The sequence below is a fragment of the Dama dama genome, chromosome 9 (assembly GCF_033118175.1).
Source record: "Dama dama isolate Ldn47 chromosome 9, ASM3311817v1, whole genome shotgun sequence".
NCBI lineage: Eukaryota > Metazoa > Chordata > Mammalia > Artiodactyla > Cervidae > Dama > Dama dama.
The window spans coordinates 12,715,482-12,730,931 of record NC_083689.1 but is presented as its reverse complement, the minus strand read 5'-3'; the positions used below and the strand labels follow the sequence as shown (position 1 = coordinate 12,730,931).

Below are 15,450 nucleotides of genomic sequence, written 5' to 3'. Positions count from 1 at the left end.
TATATTTGGCCACCTTTTTGATTTGCTTATTATTATTATGTGTGGGCTTCTGTGGTTCAAATTTGCCTGCCAGTGCAGGAGACATGGGTGCATCCCTGGGTCAGGAAGATAGATTCCCTGGAGAAGGAATTGGCAACCCATTCCAGTATTCTTGCCTGAAAAATCCCATGGACAGAGGAGCTTGGCGGACTATAGTCCCTGGAATCACAAAAGAATTGGACACGACTTAGTGACTAAACAACAAAAACAATAATTATTATTATTATGTACACATATTAGCAACTGAACAACAACACATATTATATGCCTATTTTTCTACAGATACAAGCCTTCCAGATAATTCTTTAAAATGATTGTTTTTCAGTTGATTTGTGAGGCATATATTTGGCTTTAATTTTTTTTTAATTTTATTTAGTTATACAGGTCTATTGTTTTGTTTCTGAGTCTTTTGTGTTATTTAAGGTGATCCCCCCCCCCCATTGATATTATATATTTACATGTCAAAGTGTTCATCTAAAATGTGCTGGCTATTCTTACACTGAGGATGTAATCTCCCTAGTATTTGTAAGATGTTTGAAGTAAGTGAGAAACCATTTTTTACAAGATAGATATTTATGCCAGCTTTAGGAACATTTCAGTCTTTCCAAGTAAATTGAAATGCAACCTTGACATATATTAAATGTCCATATATAAGGAGACCTAAGTCCTGATTTATTCAACAAATAGTAACTGAGCATATGCTACATGCCAGATTACTCTAGGAACATAATATCATATTATTTTATATTTTGATCATTGCCAATTTAATTAATCCATATTGATAACATAAATTTTTGCTATTACATTTCTTCTTCAATTAGTTTTCAGTGCTCCATCCAATTCTGTTTACCACAGTTTTGAAACCATGCTATTTAACTTGGTTTCATTCTCTTTGTTTTTCTTTTTATTTCCTAACTTTTCATTTATCGAAGTTCATTTTTATACAAGTGCACATGTATTTACATACTCAGTTAAAATACAAAGATGAATAAAACAGCTGAAGTCCCTACATGTATGGATCAAGCATTATAATTGGGAAGACAGAGTGCAAAGGAGGAAATAAGTGTATAATACAATGTCTAATATGAAGAAAGTTAGTGAAAAGGTTGAAACTGTCATGGTGTATCCAGGTTTTATGTGTATGGACCTTTGATCCTTTGATCAGAACTAGGGCTAGAGTGCACTCTTAGGACTCATCGGAAAAAAAGATTAAAATCCAAGAACAGCAACAACAACAACAAAAAAAAGATGTCACACATGAAAAGGAAGAAAAAGGCTTGCTTCTCTGCTTTCATATAAAAACATTTAGTCAAAAGAAAATGAAATAAGAACAGGAAAAATAAGTTTTGCTACCTGATATTAAAAATGGCCAGTGTTCAATTCCTATCCATTGTGCTTTGTAAGTATCCTTTTGTGAAGTGCTATTTTGTCCCCTTTGCTCATTTTTCTCTTGGGTCATGTAACCCATAAGTATTTTAGACCATAAGTTATTGCTACTCAGGATAAATTTATTTTTTCTTTTTAATAATTTCTGCTGGGCATCAAGGGAATATAATAGCACGTGAAATGTTATAAGAACCAAAGAAATTTTCTTAGCACAGTCTCTCAAGGACCATTTGAGTTTATTAGATCTGTATTCTTTCATTTCCATTCTCTATTTCTCTCTCTTTTTCTCTCACATGTAGAATTATATACTGTTGTTGCTATTGTTTAGTCGCTAAGTCATGTCTGAATCCTTGTGACCCCATGAACTGCAGCACACCAGGCTCCCCTGTCCTTCACTGTCTCTCGGAGTTTGCTCAGATCCATGTCCATTGAATCGGTGATGCCATCTAACCATCTTATTCTTTGCTACCACCATCTCCTTTTCTTTCAGTCTTTCCCAGCATCAGGGTCTTTTCCAATGAGTCAACTCTTCACATCAGGTGGCCAAATTTTTGGAGCATCAGCTTCAGTATCAGTCCTTCCAATGAATATTCAGGGTTGATTTCCTTTAGGATTGACTGGTTTGATCTCCTTGCAGGCATATATGTATGCTCAGTCATGTCCAACTCTATATAGTCCATGGAATTCTCCAGGCCAGAATAGTGGGTAGCTTTTCCTTTCTCCAGGAGATTCTCCCAAACCGAGGATCAAACCCAGGTCTCCTGCATTGTGAGCAGATTCTTTACCAACTGAGCTATCAGGGAAGCCCCCTATATGTATACATCCAGATTTAAAAATACAATACAGATATATAATATAGTTGTACACTGAAAAAAACTATATGTCTTTAATACATGACATAAAATGGTCATACCAAAATTAAACACCAAGTTTCACTGATACCTGGGAAAATTACAAAGTGGAATTTCTGAATGTCATTTGTATATAATCTGATCTGATCAACTTGAGTTGTATCTAACTCTAAATCATTTGTGATTGTTAAGGGTGAAAAATTCATGGAAATAACACAGCCTAGGAAGCCAGGGTCTTACTGTGTGTCTTTTGCTTTCTTGCCTTGTGAAGGGTGAGAAGTCTTCAGAGCAGGGGTACTGAGCTCACATATTCCAAAGTGATTCTCACAGATAGAGGCCAGAACTCAATCAGCGAAAGGTACTAAAGAAGAGATTCATTTAAACATATAGGCTAGGACTTCCCTGGTGATTCAGGGGTTAAGAATCCACCTCCCAATGCAGGGGATGCGGGTTCAATCTCTGGTCTGGGAACTAAGATCCCACAAGCCACAGGCAAATAAACCCATTCACCACAACTAGAGAACCCATGCACTGCAAGTAGAGAAGACTGCACACTGCAATGGAGACCCAACAGAGCCCCCTCCCAAAAAAAATACAGGCCACCTTTGCAACAATATCATAAAGTGCTAGAGAAATGTAACTTGCCTGTTCTGACAACTTTCTTAATGACATGGTGATGTATTTTGCAGCTGGGTTGCTGGCTGGTGCTCCCCTGTCTGGGATATGTTACTCTTACTCTAAGATAGTTTCCTCCATATGTGGAATCTCATCAGCTCAGGGAAAGCTTAAAGCCGCTTCTACCTGTGTGTCTCACCTCTCTGTGGTCTTCTTATTTTATTGTATGAGCTTAAGGACTCCTTGCAACTTGCAGTCTCAGCAGCAGCAAGGAGACCACCTTGCTCCTCAACATCCTCTGACACCTTCTCTCCTCACTTTCCCACCTTCTCACTTCCCTCACCACACTGGTTTCCTTTTTTCAACTAGAACATCTTAAACAAGCACCTTCCCCAGGGCCTTTGCACTGGCTGCTCTCCCTGCCAGGCACACATTTCTCCTGATAAGTACATGGCTCCTGCTCTCTCTTCCATGAGGTCTCTGTTCAAATGTCACCTTATTTGCGGTCTTACCTGAAGACCCATGAAAATAGCATCCTTTCTTTACTCTTTCCTTTACTCTTGCTCTCATTTTATTCACAGTATGTGTCACCATATGACATGCTACATATATTTTTATTTGCTATATTGATTCTCCATGACTGGATTTCAGGAGCTTTTGATTACCAAAACACTGTACTCATTGCATGAACAGAATATTGACATTAACTTCTTAATTGCAAAATATATAAGGTAGCATTTCAACAATGTGAGTAATGTCCACTTGCACGAAAATAAGTCACATGTTTTCCCTTTACTTGTAGTCACTTCCACCACATGGCACCAACGAACAACACAAGAGTTTCAGAATTTCTTCTTCTGGGATTCTCAGAGGAACCAGAACTGCAGCCCTTCATATCTGGGCTTTTCCTCTGCATGTACCTGATCAATGTGTTTGGAAACCTCCTCATCATCCTGGCTGTCTCAGACCCCCACCTCCACACCCCCATGTATTTCTTCCTCTCCAACCTGTCCTTTGTAGACATCTGCCTCACCACCACTACCATTCCAAAGATGCTGTGGAACATCCAGACACAGAGCAAAGTTATCACCTACGAAGGCTGCATCACCCAGATGTTTTTTTTTTATACTGTTCACAGGGTTAGATGACTTCCTCCTGACCGTGATGGCCTATGATCGGTATGTGGCCATCTGCCACCCCCTGCACTACACGGTCATCATGAACCCCCAAATCTGTGGAATTCTGCTTCTGGTTAGCTGGGCCATCAGTGTCCTTCATTCCTTGTTACAGACCTTAATGGTGTTGAGACTGTCCTTCTGTGGAGAGCTGGAAATCCCTCACTATTTCTGTGAACTCAATCAGATGGTCCAACTTGCCTGTTCTGACAACTTTCTTAATGACATGGTGATGTATTTTGCAGCTGGGTTGCTGGCTGGTGCTCCCCTGTCTGGGATATGTTACTCTTACTCTAAGATAGTTTCCTCCATATGTGGAATCTCATCAGCTCAGGGAAAGCTTAAAGCCGCTTCTACCTGTGTGTCTCACCTCTCTATGGTCTTCTTATTTTATTGTACGAGCTTAGGAGTGTACCTTAGCTCTGCTGCTACCCAGAGCTCACACTCAAGTGAAATTGCCTCTGTGATGTACACTGTGGTCACACCCATGCTGAACCCCTTCATCTACAGTCTGAGGAACAAAGACATAAAGAGGGTTCTGCAAGCATTCTTCAGAAAGGCAGCTATAAAAAGGCCATTTGTCTTCAGCTGAAGAAGTCCACCTGATTGAAGGGTTCAAAACCCAGAGCCAGAAATTGCAGATCTTTTTTCAGATTCTTTCATTAGATTGAAGAAGTAGGACATGCTCCTTTTATTTATTTCCTAGATGTTAAATTTCTTTGAACGCCTCCATATAACTTAATTTCACTCACTTGATTAAGATTTGTGATCTCTCTCATTTTCAAGAGTCTTTCTGTGTTATGGTTTTCCCACTCTCTCAAATTTATTCTCAACATTGGATCTAAACAATTTGGGGAATTTCCATTATCATGTGACTAGCTATATTCCTTGATACAAATATATTATTATGTCATGCATGCAGGCATACTCAGTCTCTCAGCTGTGTCTGAGTCTGCTGTCCCACAGACTGTAACCCACCAGCCTCCTCTGTACTGGAGTGGCTGCCATTTCTTACTGCATAGGTCATGTATATGTGCAATCTTTTTGAAAAGCCAAAATTCTGCAAATAGAGAGTAGAATAGTGGTTGCCAGGAACTGAGGCTTTTGGAGAGATGTTGATCAAAAGGTACAAGCTTCCAGTTAAAAATGAAGATGTCTTGAGGAGCTAAGAGAGCATAGTGACAACAGCTAATGATTCTCTATTATATCTTTGAAAGTTGCTAAGAGAGTAATTCTTCAATGTTCAACCACAAGAAAAAAAAATGGTAATTTTTTTCAGGTAATGTTAGCTAAATTTGTCATGGTAACTATTTTAGAATACATACATATATCAGATCATTACATTGTTGACTGAAAACAGCATCTCAAGTAACCTGAGCAGAGAGCTCCAAGGAGACGGGGGTAGGAACCAGACCATGCAGAAGTTTTGCAACAAGGGGCAGATAGTCTGAACGTCAAAAGATTTTTTGTAAATTAAAGAAAACTAGAAATCCCAAGTTAAGGACAAAAATTAGTGAGGAAATATCTTCCAAATATTAGTCAGATTCCAGACCAAGAGGAGGAACTGAGGAATGGAATATTTCCTGCCATATCAGTAAACAACAGATGTCAATAATCAGCAATTTCAGCCACCACAGAAGGTGAGCTGGTGAGCCGGTGAGCCCTGAGGGAACTCAGGAAGGAAAGATTATCTGCCATCTCAGTTCAGTTCAGTTCAGTCGCTCAGTCGTGTCTGACTCTTTGCAACCCCATGAACACCAGGCCTCCCTGTCCATCACCAACTCCCGGGGTCCACCCAAACCCATGTCTATTGAGTCAGTGATGCCATCCAACCATCTTATCCTCTGTTGTCCCCTTCTCCTTCTGCCCTCTAGCAGCCATCAAACTGCTGCCACTCCCCGTGGTGAGCCCCAAGGAAGCTCAGGATGTGAAAAACACAGAATGAAAGTGAAAGTGTTAGTCACTCAGTTGTGTCTCTTTGAAACCCCATGCACTGTAGCCCACCAGACTCCTCTGTCCATGAATTGTCCAGGCAAGAATACTGGAGTGGGTAGCCAGTCCCTTCTCCAGGGGATCATCCCAACTCGGGGATCAAACTCAGGTATCCATCATTGCAGCTAGATGCTTTACCATATGAGCCACCAGGGAACCCCAGATAGCTGAGGTGCATATCAAAGGAATAAAGTCTCATGCTTTGTCAGAATGCATGTCTCCTCAGACAATTCACTTCTGAGTGTTAGACAAGAGCCCAGTTTCAGGCCCTGGAGTGTTCCCCTTCCTGCAACAGATTACTCCTGGAGGCTCCAGGGAAGAATCTGTTTCTTGTCCTATTCCAATTCCTAGAGAATACTTGCATTCCTTGACTACTGCCACATCACCAAAGTTAACAGCTTAAGATTTTCAAATATCTCTATGAGTTCAATTCTTCTACCTCTCTCTTCCATGTTCAGAGGATCATTGATTAATAATCATGGCTAATTGTCTTAAAGTGACTTATTAGGAACTTTATTCAACTAACCATCTTAATTTAAACATCCCTGCTATGTAAAATGACATATTCACAGATTATAGGGATATGAACATGGACATCTTTTGGAAGCCCTTATTCTGCCTACTACACCAGCTTTCCCAGAAGTGCATTATTTGGGGTGATTCAAGGGTCCTTTTTGCCTTTTCATACTGTTCATGGGGTTCTTGTAGAAAGAATACTGAAGTGGGTTGCCATTCCCTCCTCCAGTGGACCATGTTTTGTCAGAACTCTCTACTATGAACTGCCTGTCTTGGGTGGCCCTGCATGGCATGGCTCATAGCTTCATTGAGTTACACAAGCCTCCTTGCCACGATGAGGCTGTGATCCATGAATGGGACACACAAACTGGACACAGGTTTTCACAGCCTCTGGAATGAATGTGCATGCGTTTCTTCAAAATTTCATCCAAAGATGATTTGCAATAGAGAACATGTAAAACTCTGTAGAAGACTCTAAAACATAACCACAGCCTCATTTACTCAACAATGGTCAAAATCCAGTACCTGTATCATCAACACCACCAGGCAAGATCTGCTGATCAGAAGCTGCTTTTGAACCTGCATCTGGGTGGCTGGTATGAACAGTGATGTGGGAAAGTGCTGGTCTAGGTTAGGTTTAATCATTTTCTCACTGTTTTCCTTTTGGGCAGGATCATTATTTGGGTTGGGTGCTGATTGGGCATTATTGTATGGCTGTTTAGCAGCACCCCTTCAGACATGACCAAATATCACCCAGGGTAAAAGTATCTCTGACTGAGAACCACTGTCCCAGCGTTTGAAAGCTGGGAACAACTGGAGAATTCCAGAAAAGGTCTCGTACCTTACTCAGATTATAACTGGCAGATCACTAATCCCTATGAAGCCCATTTCTGCAATGGAAAATGGAGTTCATAGAAGTACTATCCTTCCCTGGAGGCTCAGATGGTAAAGAATCCACCTGCCGATGCAGGAGACCCAGGTTCAATCCCTGGGTTGGGAAGATCCCCTAAAGGAGGAAATGGCAGCCCACTCCAGTATTCTTGCCTGGAGAATTCCATGGACAGAGGAGCCTGGCGGGCTACAGTCCATGGGGTCACAAGAGTCAGACACAACTGAGTGGCTAGCACTTTACACTTACCACATAGAATGGAGTTTTCTAAAAATTAAGCTGTAGAAACTCCAAAAGGAGCTAAGATCTATGTGTTTCTTATAATTAAAAACATTTTCTAATGAAGAACTGACAGGTCTTAACTCTTGCTTTAAGTGCAAAATTCCTAACATTTTTGACAGAACTGTAATGAATTCAAGCAGTGTACTGCCCAAGGTTTTACATTAAAAGAACAAATTTATCCCACTGCTTGAAGGTGAGAATAGTAATTTTCTAGAGATATTAGGGGCTGGGACCCACCAGGAGTAAATGCTTTGATCACAGACCTAGTCAAGACAGAAACCTCAATCTTAGACTCTGGACAAAATGTGGACTGGGGATTGGGATAGGACCTTAAGTTTTACTCCCCCAGGACAGGAAAGATCATGGAGAGAAGTAATAAATACTATATCCATCTGACATTGTCACCTAGAAACAGAAAACGAAAAGAAAGTTTTCCTATCTGTCCAGACCAGTGTCCCACAGGGATATCAATTATTAGAGATGGTACTAACAGGAGGGAATTGTACCTAATGAGCAGACATGGGGAGCTGTAAATATCCCCTCTGCTGCATCCCTCAGCCTGAGCAACCTTGGGATAGACAGGACAGAGCTGTTGCTTGCAGACTCATAATTCGACTAGAAGACAAATGCTTGACTCCATCCCATTGTCTTGTCTGGAAACAGAGCTTCTGTCTCCATCGTCAGTCATCCAAGAGCACCTGGGACATCTATGTTGCAAACTTCCTCTCAGAGACTCCACCCAGGTGAGTCCAAGAGTCCAGGAAATACTGCAGGAGAAGGTCAAATGGAATGGAGGCAAGAACATTTACCTGAGTTCACCTGAGCCAGTCTGGACTAACTCATAACCAAGATCACTGGGGTTGTTTCTTTACTTGATTAATTAATGTTTTAATTTATAATGCAAAAAGAAATGCAAATATTGAATTCCTGGTGGCACAGTGATAAAGAACCCACCTTCAATGCGGAGATACGGGTTGGATCCCTGAGTCAGGAGGATTCCCTGGAGAAGGAAATGGCAACCCACTCCAGTATTCTTGCCTTGAGAATCTCATGGACAGAGGACACTGGCGAGCTACAGTCCATGGGGTTGGAAAGAGTCAGACATGAATGAGCAACTGAGAAGTGCAAGGGTCAGTGTTGGCCATTAAATGATGGACATAAAGGCTCAATTAAGAGAGTGAGTTGGAGGTGTAAAGCTTCCAGTAAAAGTAGAAGCAAAGTCCAAGGATTTTTGCTATTAACTGAAGTAGAGATACTGAGCATTAGCTGTGGAGGGTTGTACAGACATGTAAGGACTTTTATTTTTTAAGATGGAGCCTATGTGACTACAATGAGAGGGATCCAGACAAAGGAATACTGGCAAACATTTCCCTACAAAAGTAGTTCATGAGACATACCTTTCACAGTATCTCCTCCCTCCTAATATGCAAATTAAAGAGCATTTATTATGTAAAATGGATATGCTAATTAGCTTACTTTGCAATTATGTCATTACCAGTGAGGCTGAATATATTATATATTAATAAGAAAGTTAGTTAAAAATTGTCTGTTCAATGCCTTTGCTTTTGCATCATGAATTTGGCAGGATTCTTGCTTTTGATTGTATTCTTTCAAAGACTAAAATTTTTTCATCATGGTTGCTCTTTGCCACTTAGTTATTTTATGTATGTATACAAGTTTTGTGCAGAATGTCTGGGAGTTTTAAATTTTGTGTGGTAAAATCAACAAGTCAGTTATATTCTGTTCTTTTCATTGCTTTTTAATTTTTTTAACTGAAAGAATAGAGCAGTCACTTACACATTCTTCACTGCTTTCACCAAAAATGAAAATGAGTGTTGTGCATTGTGTTGTTGTGATTGTGTTAGTTGCTCAGTTGGGTCCAATTTTTTGCAATCCCATGGACTGTAACCTGTCAGGTTCCTTTGTCCATGGAATTCTCCAGGCAAGAATACTGGAGTGGGTTGCCATTCCCTTCTCCAGAGGATCTTCCCAACCCAGAGATTGAACCCAGGTCACCTGTAATGCAGACAGATTCTTTACCATCTGAGTCACCACCAGGGAAGGCTTGATGCTAATAAATCATACTTTATACATATGTCCAACTACTTCTCACATCCCTTATTACTTGCTTTTGTTCTTTGTGGTTAGACATTGCATTTTTATTTCTTGAAGTTGCACCATATTTCTAAAACTTACATCATATTCAGCCACCATTTGGAAGGCATTTCTCTTTACACTTGACTAAAGATCACCTCTATCTTCCATATGCATATTTGAATACATATGTTTCTATGTAAGAGGAAATTGTAACTTAGATACTGCTTCCTACCCACATTTTAAAAGACCTTCTGTAGTATTTTTTTATTTCCAAGTCTTTGGTAATCTATAATGAGTCAGTGACCCAAGCTTATATAATTAAAACATGTTGTTCAGTGGCTAAGTCATGTCTGACTCTTTGTGACCCCATGGACTGTAGAATGCCAGGCTTCGCTATCACTGTCTCCCAGAATTTGCTCAAATTCAGGTCCATTGAGTTGGTGATGCTATCTAACCATCTCATCCTCTGCCATCCCCTTCTCCTTTTGTCTTCCATGTTTCCCAGCTTCAGGGTCTTTTCCAGTGAGTCATCTCTTTGCATTAGGTGGCCAAAGTATTAGAACTTCAGCTTCAGCATCAGTCCTTCCAATGAATATTCATGGTTGATTTCCCTTAGGATTGATGGTTTGATCTCCTTGCATTCCAAGGGACTCTCAAGAGTCCTCTCTAGCACCATAATTTGAAAGCATCAATTTTCCAGCACTCAACCTTCTTTATGGACCAAATCTCACATTCATACATGACTACTGGAAAAACCATAACTTTGACTGCTTTGTCACAAAATGATGTCTCTGCTTTTTAATATGCTGTCTAGGTTTGCATAGCTTTCCTTCCAAGGAGAAGTGCCTTTTCATAAATTTAATTAATTAATTAATTTTAATTAAAGTATAACTCTTGTATATTTTTTATGAAAATATAATGTCTATAGTTTTTCTTCTAGAAGTTGGTTTTGGATTTTCCTTCAACTTTGTTTCATATGGCTGTGGGGTTTTTTATATTGAATTACATAAAGTGTTGGAGATACACATGTGGATGAGGGACTCCTTGTCACTTGAGGTTTCACCAGCTGCAGGGAAGCGTCCTTGTTCCTCAGCATTCTGTGACATCACCTCTCCTTCTCCATCCTGCTGATCTCCCTCACCAGACCGGCTTCCTCTTTTTGAACTGGAACATCTTAAACAAACAGCTTTGTGCTGTGCAGACCTGTGAACTGGCTGTTCCCTTTTCAGGCACACACTTCCCCACAAGTGCTCAACTACTGGCTGTCTGTTCAAGAATCACATTTTTGGCAGGTCTGGCCTGAACATGCATAAAAATTAGCACACACACACCTCCTTCTCTCTCTTCCTTCCACATACTTCCTTTTACTTTATAATACCTGTAGTCATCTAGCATGCTTGTTATAATACCTGTAATCATCTAACATGTGTATGTGTGTGCACTTAGTTGCTCAGTTGTGTCTGACTCTTTGTGACCCCATGGACTATAGCCCACCAGGCTCCTCTGTCCATGGCATTTCCCAGGCAAGAATAATGGAGTGGGTTGCCATTCCCTCCTCCAGGATATCTTCCCAACCCAGGGAGTGAACATGGTTCTCCTGCATTGTGGGCAAATTGTTTACCATCTGAGCCACCAAGGAAGACCCCTAAACATGATATACAAGTTTTTAACTTGCTTATGTTCTTTCTCCAATCTGGATTTCAGGAGCTTTTGTTTTTTAGCATGTCACAATCCCTGCATAGACTATATGGGAAACATTGTTGCAATTCAATTTTCAAGTGCAGGAATTTCTCATTAAAACTGTGAATACATGACATAATGGGGGAAAAGTTAAAAATGGGGCAAGTTTGCTTACTAGAGAAGGCGTGGGGAATTCTCTGAAGGGGATAAGAACCATACGTAAAATATTGATTTCTTGATGACCAAATATGAATTGTATTATTTAAACAATGTGAGTAATGCCTATCTGTGTGAAAATTAGTCATGTTATTTTACCCTTCCTAGACCTCTACCACATGAACCCACGAAATGACACAGAAATTTCAGAATTTCTTCTCCTGGGATTTTCAGAGGAACGAGCACTGCAGCCCCTCATATTTGGGCTTTTCCTCTCCATGTACCTGACCACTGTGCTTGGAAACCTGTTCATCAACCTGGCCGTGTGCTCAGACCCCCACCTCCACACCCCCATGTACTTCTTCCTCTCCAACTTGTCCATTGTAGACATCTGTTTCAGCTCCACCACCATCCCAAAGATGCTGTGGAACATCCAGACACAGAGCAAAGTTATAACTTATGAAGGTTGCATCACACAGATGTATTTTTTTGTACTCTTTGCAGTGTTAGACAACTTCCTCCTGACCGTGATGGCCTACGACCGCTTTGTGGCCATCTGCCACCCTCTGCACTACACGGTCATCATGAGCCCCTGGCTCTGTGCACTGCTGGTGCTGGTGTCCTGGGTCATGAGTGCCCTGCATTCCTTGTTAGAAAGCTTAATGGTGTTGCGACTGTCCTTCTGTACAGACTTGCACATCCCTCACTTTTTCTGTGAACTCAATCAAATGGTACAACTTGCTTGTTCTGACACCTTTCCCATTAACATGGTGATGTGTTTTGCAGCTGTCCTGCTGGGTGTTGGTTCTCTTACTGGTATCCTTTACTCATATTCTAAGATAGTGTCCTCCATATATGGAATTTCATCATCTCAGGGGAGGTATAAGGCCCTTTCCACCTGTGCATCTCACCTCTCAGTAGTCTCTTTATTTTATTGTACGAGCTTAGGAGTGTATATGAGCTCTGCTGCTACCCACAGTTCCCATTCAAATGCAAAAGCCTCAGTGATGTACACTGTGGTCACACCCATGCTGAACCCCTTCATCTACAGTCTGAGGAACAAAGATATAAAGAGGGCTCTGAAAATGTTCTTGGGGAAGGCAACTCTAAAAGGACATGTGGTCCTAAGGCTTAAGAAGTGCCCATGAGGAAAGCCTCAGAGCCAGAAATTGCAGTTTATATCAGATATGGAAGTAAGTAAAACATGCCTCGTCAGTCCCTTATTGGAATTTCCATTTCTTTTATCTCAACTTCTCTATACAATTTATGCAACTCATTTTATGAAACTTTGTGCTCTCTCTTACATTCAAGAATTCTCTTGGAAGATTGGGACTGACAATATACACTGTTGATACTAGGTTTAAAATAGATAACTAATGAGAACTAGTGTATAACACAGGGAGTTCTACTCAGTGCTCTGTGGTGACCTAATAGGAAGGAAATCCAAAACGAGGGGATATGTGTATCCATACACTTTACAGTATAGCATAAGTTAACATCGTAAAGCAACTATATTCTAATAATGTTTTTTTTTTTAATTTTTCCCTTTGTCATTATCCTGTTATTCCAAGGTTATCTTCAACCATGGATCTAAGATATTCGTATTTCCCCATTATCTCAAGGTTGTATGCATGCATGCTAAGTTACTTCAGTCATGTACGACTCTGAGGGACCCTATGGACTGTAGCCCACCAGGTTCCTCTGTCCATGGGATTCTCCAAGCAAGAATACTGGGGTGGGTTGCCATGACCACCTCCAGGGGATCTTCCCAACCCAGGACTTGAACCCATGTCTCCTGCATTGCAGGTGGATTCTTTTACTGCTAAGCCATGGGAGAAGGCCCCTATGGAAAAAAAAAAAAAAATACTCTTGGCAATCTCAGCTACTTACATAAGCTTGTAACAGAAAGAAAAAAAAATTTGAGACCACTGTTTTCCTTTTGTGAGTCTCATTCCTTTATATATCACTTCCTTAACTGCTCTTCCGAATACTCCAGACCTTAACATATGCCTTGTTATAGTTGTTCATGGGTATTTTTCTACTCTTTTGATTTCTGTTGTTATTCAGATTGATGTCCTCCATGTTTACAACTGACACTGGCAAAAACTGATAATAAAATAGATGTCTCCAAGTGGAAGCTACACAGAAAGACAAAAATGAATAAACAGATTTACATAATATGGCCTTAGAGTTGAACTTGACTTTAAATATGACGAGGAAAATATTAATCAAACATTTATTACTACACAAAAGATAGTTGTGTATATGTGCAAGAGTTTGTCACTCATTGGTGTCCAACTTTCTGCAACCCCATAGACTGTAGCCCACCAGGCTCCTCTGTCCATGGGATTCTCCAGGCAAAAATACTGGAGTGGGTTGCCATGCCCTCCTCCAGGGGATCTTCCCGACCCAGGGATTGAACCCAGGTCTCCTGCATTGGCAGGCAGAATCTTTATTGCTGGTGCCACCTGAGAAGCCCAATACACGTGTCTGTATTTGTATACATTTCTCTTTCAAATAACCATGTTCACACACACACATATGTACATGCACACCAAATCATTTATAATCCAATTTATTCTATTAAAAGAAATCTTACAAGACTGTTGGAAGGTAAAGAAATTTTATTTTATTATTTTTGTTTGTTTGTTTAAAAATATGTTATTTTTTTTTCCTTGCTTGTTGAAATTTTTTTTTTTTTCCCCAGTGGGTTTTGTCATACATTGATATGAATCAGCCATGGATTTACATGTATTCCCAATCCCGATCCCCCCTCCCACCTCCCTCTCCACCCGATTCCTCTGGGTCTTCCCAGTGCACCAGGCCGGAGCACTTGTCTCGTGCATCCCACCTGGGCTGGCCTAGTTAACATGAAATCCAAGGAAAGTAGAAATTTAAGCACAAAGATTTAAGGTAGAATGAGTGATCTAATTTAATAATTTTAATTACTTTTTCCATCTTAACACCTCAAAGTCTCAAAATCAAAACCATATTTACACTCATGCAGTGTGGGATTCACTGTATCAGTTAATGGAAAGAACTGTCTCCATATTGACTCTAATTTTCTTCTATTAAGGTGGGATTTCAATAGAAAATACTACCTGGAGGAACCTAAGTGAATAAACTGAGAGGCTTAATCTCAGTTTTTTTAAACAAAATCTTATTGGATAAAAATATATGATTTATATTTTACTGGGGCTTCCCAGGTGTCAGAGTGGTATCCATCTGACAGTGCAAGAGATGCAAGAGAAGTGAGTTCAATCGCTGGGTCAGGAAGATCCCCTGGAGTAGGAAATGGAAATGCACTCCAGTATTCTTGCCTGGAAAATCCCGTGTACACTGAAGCGTGGCAGGCTACAGTCCATGAAGTCCCAAAGAATGGGACACAACTGAACAACTAAGCACACACACATGCTGCTGTAACAAATTATCCCATTATAGCTATGTATATACATTATACATGTGTGTATATACAAAGATAGATAAATAGATAGATGGATGGATAGATCAGTTCAGTTCAGTTGCTCAGTCCTGTCTGATTCTTTGCAATCCCATGGACTGCAGCATGCCAGGCTTCCCTGTCCATCTCCAACTCCCGGAGCTTGCTCAAGCTCATGTTCATTGAGTTGGTGATACCATCCAACCATCTCATCCTCTGTTGTCCCCTTCTCCTCTTGCCTTCAATCTTTTCCAACAGCTGGGCTTTTCTCATGAGTCAGCTGTTCACATCAGGTGGCCAAAATATAGGAGCTTCAGCTTCAGCATCAGTCCT

General features: G+C 40.5%; 1 pseudogene; it reads left to right on the top strand.

Annotated features, from left to right (window-relative positions):
• Positions 1-3,706: 3,706 nt before the first annotated feature.
• On the top strand, positions 3,707-12,826 carry LOC133061578 (olfactory receptor-like protein OLF4; annotated as a pseudogene).
• The last annotated feature ends 2,624 nt before the right edge of the window (positions 12,827-15,450 follow it).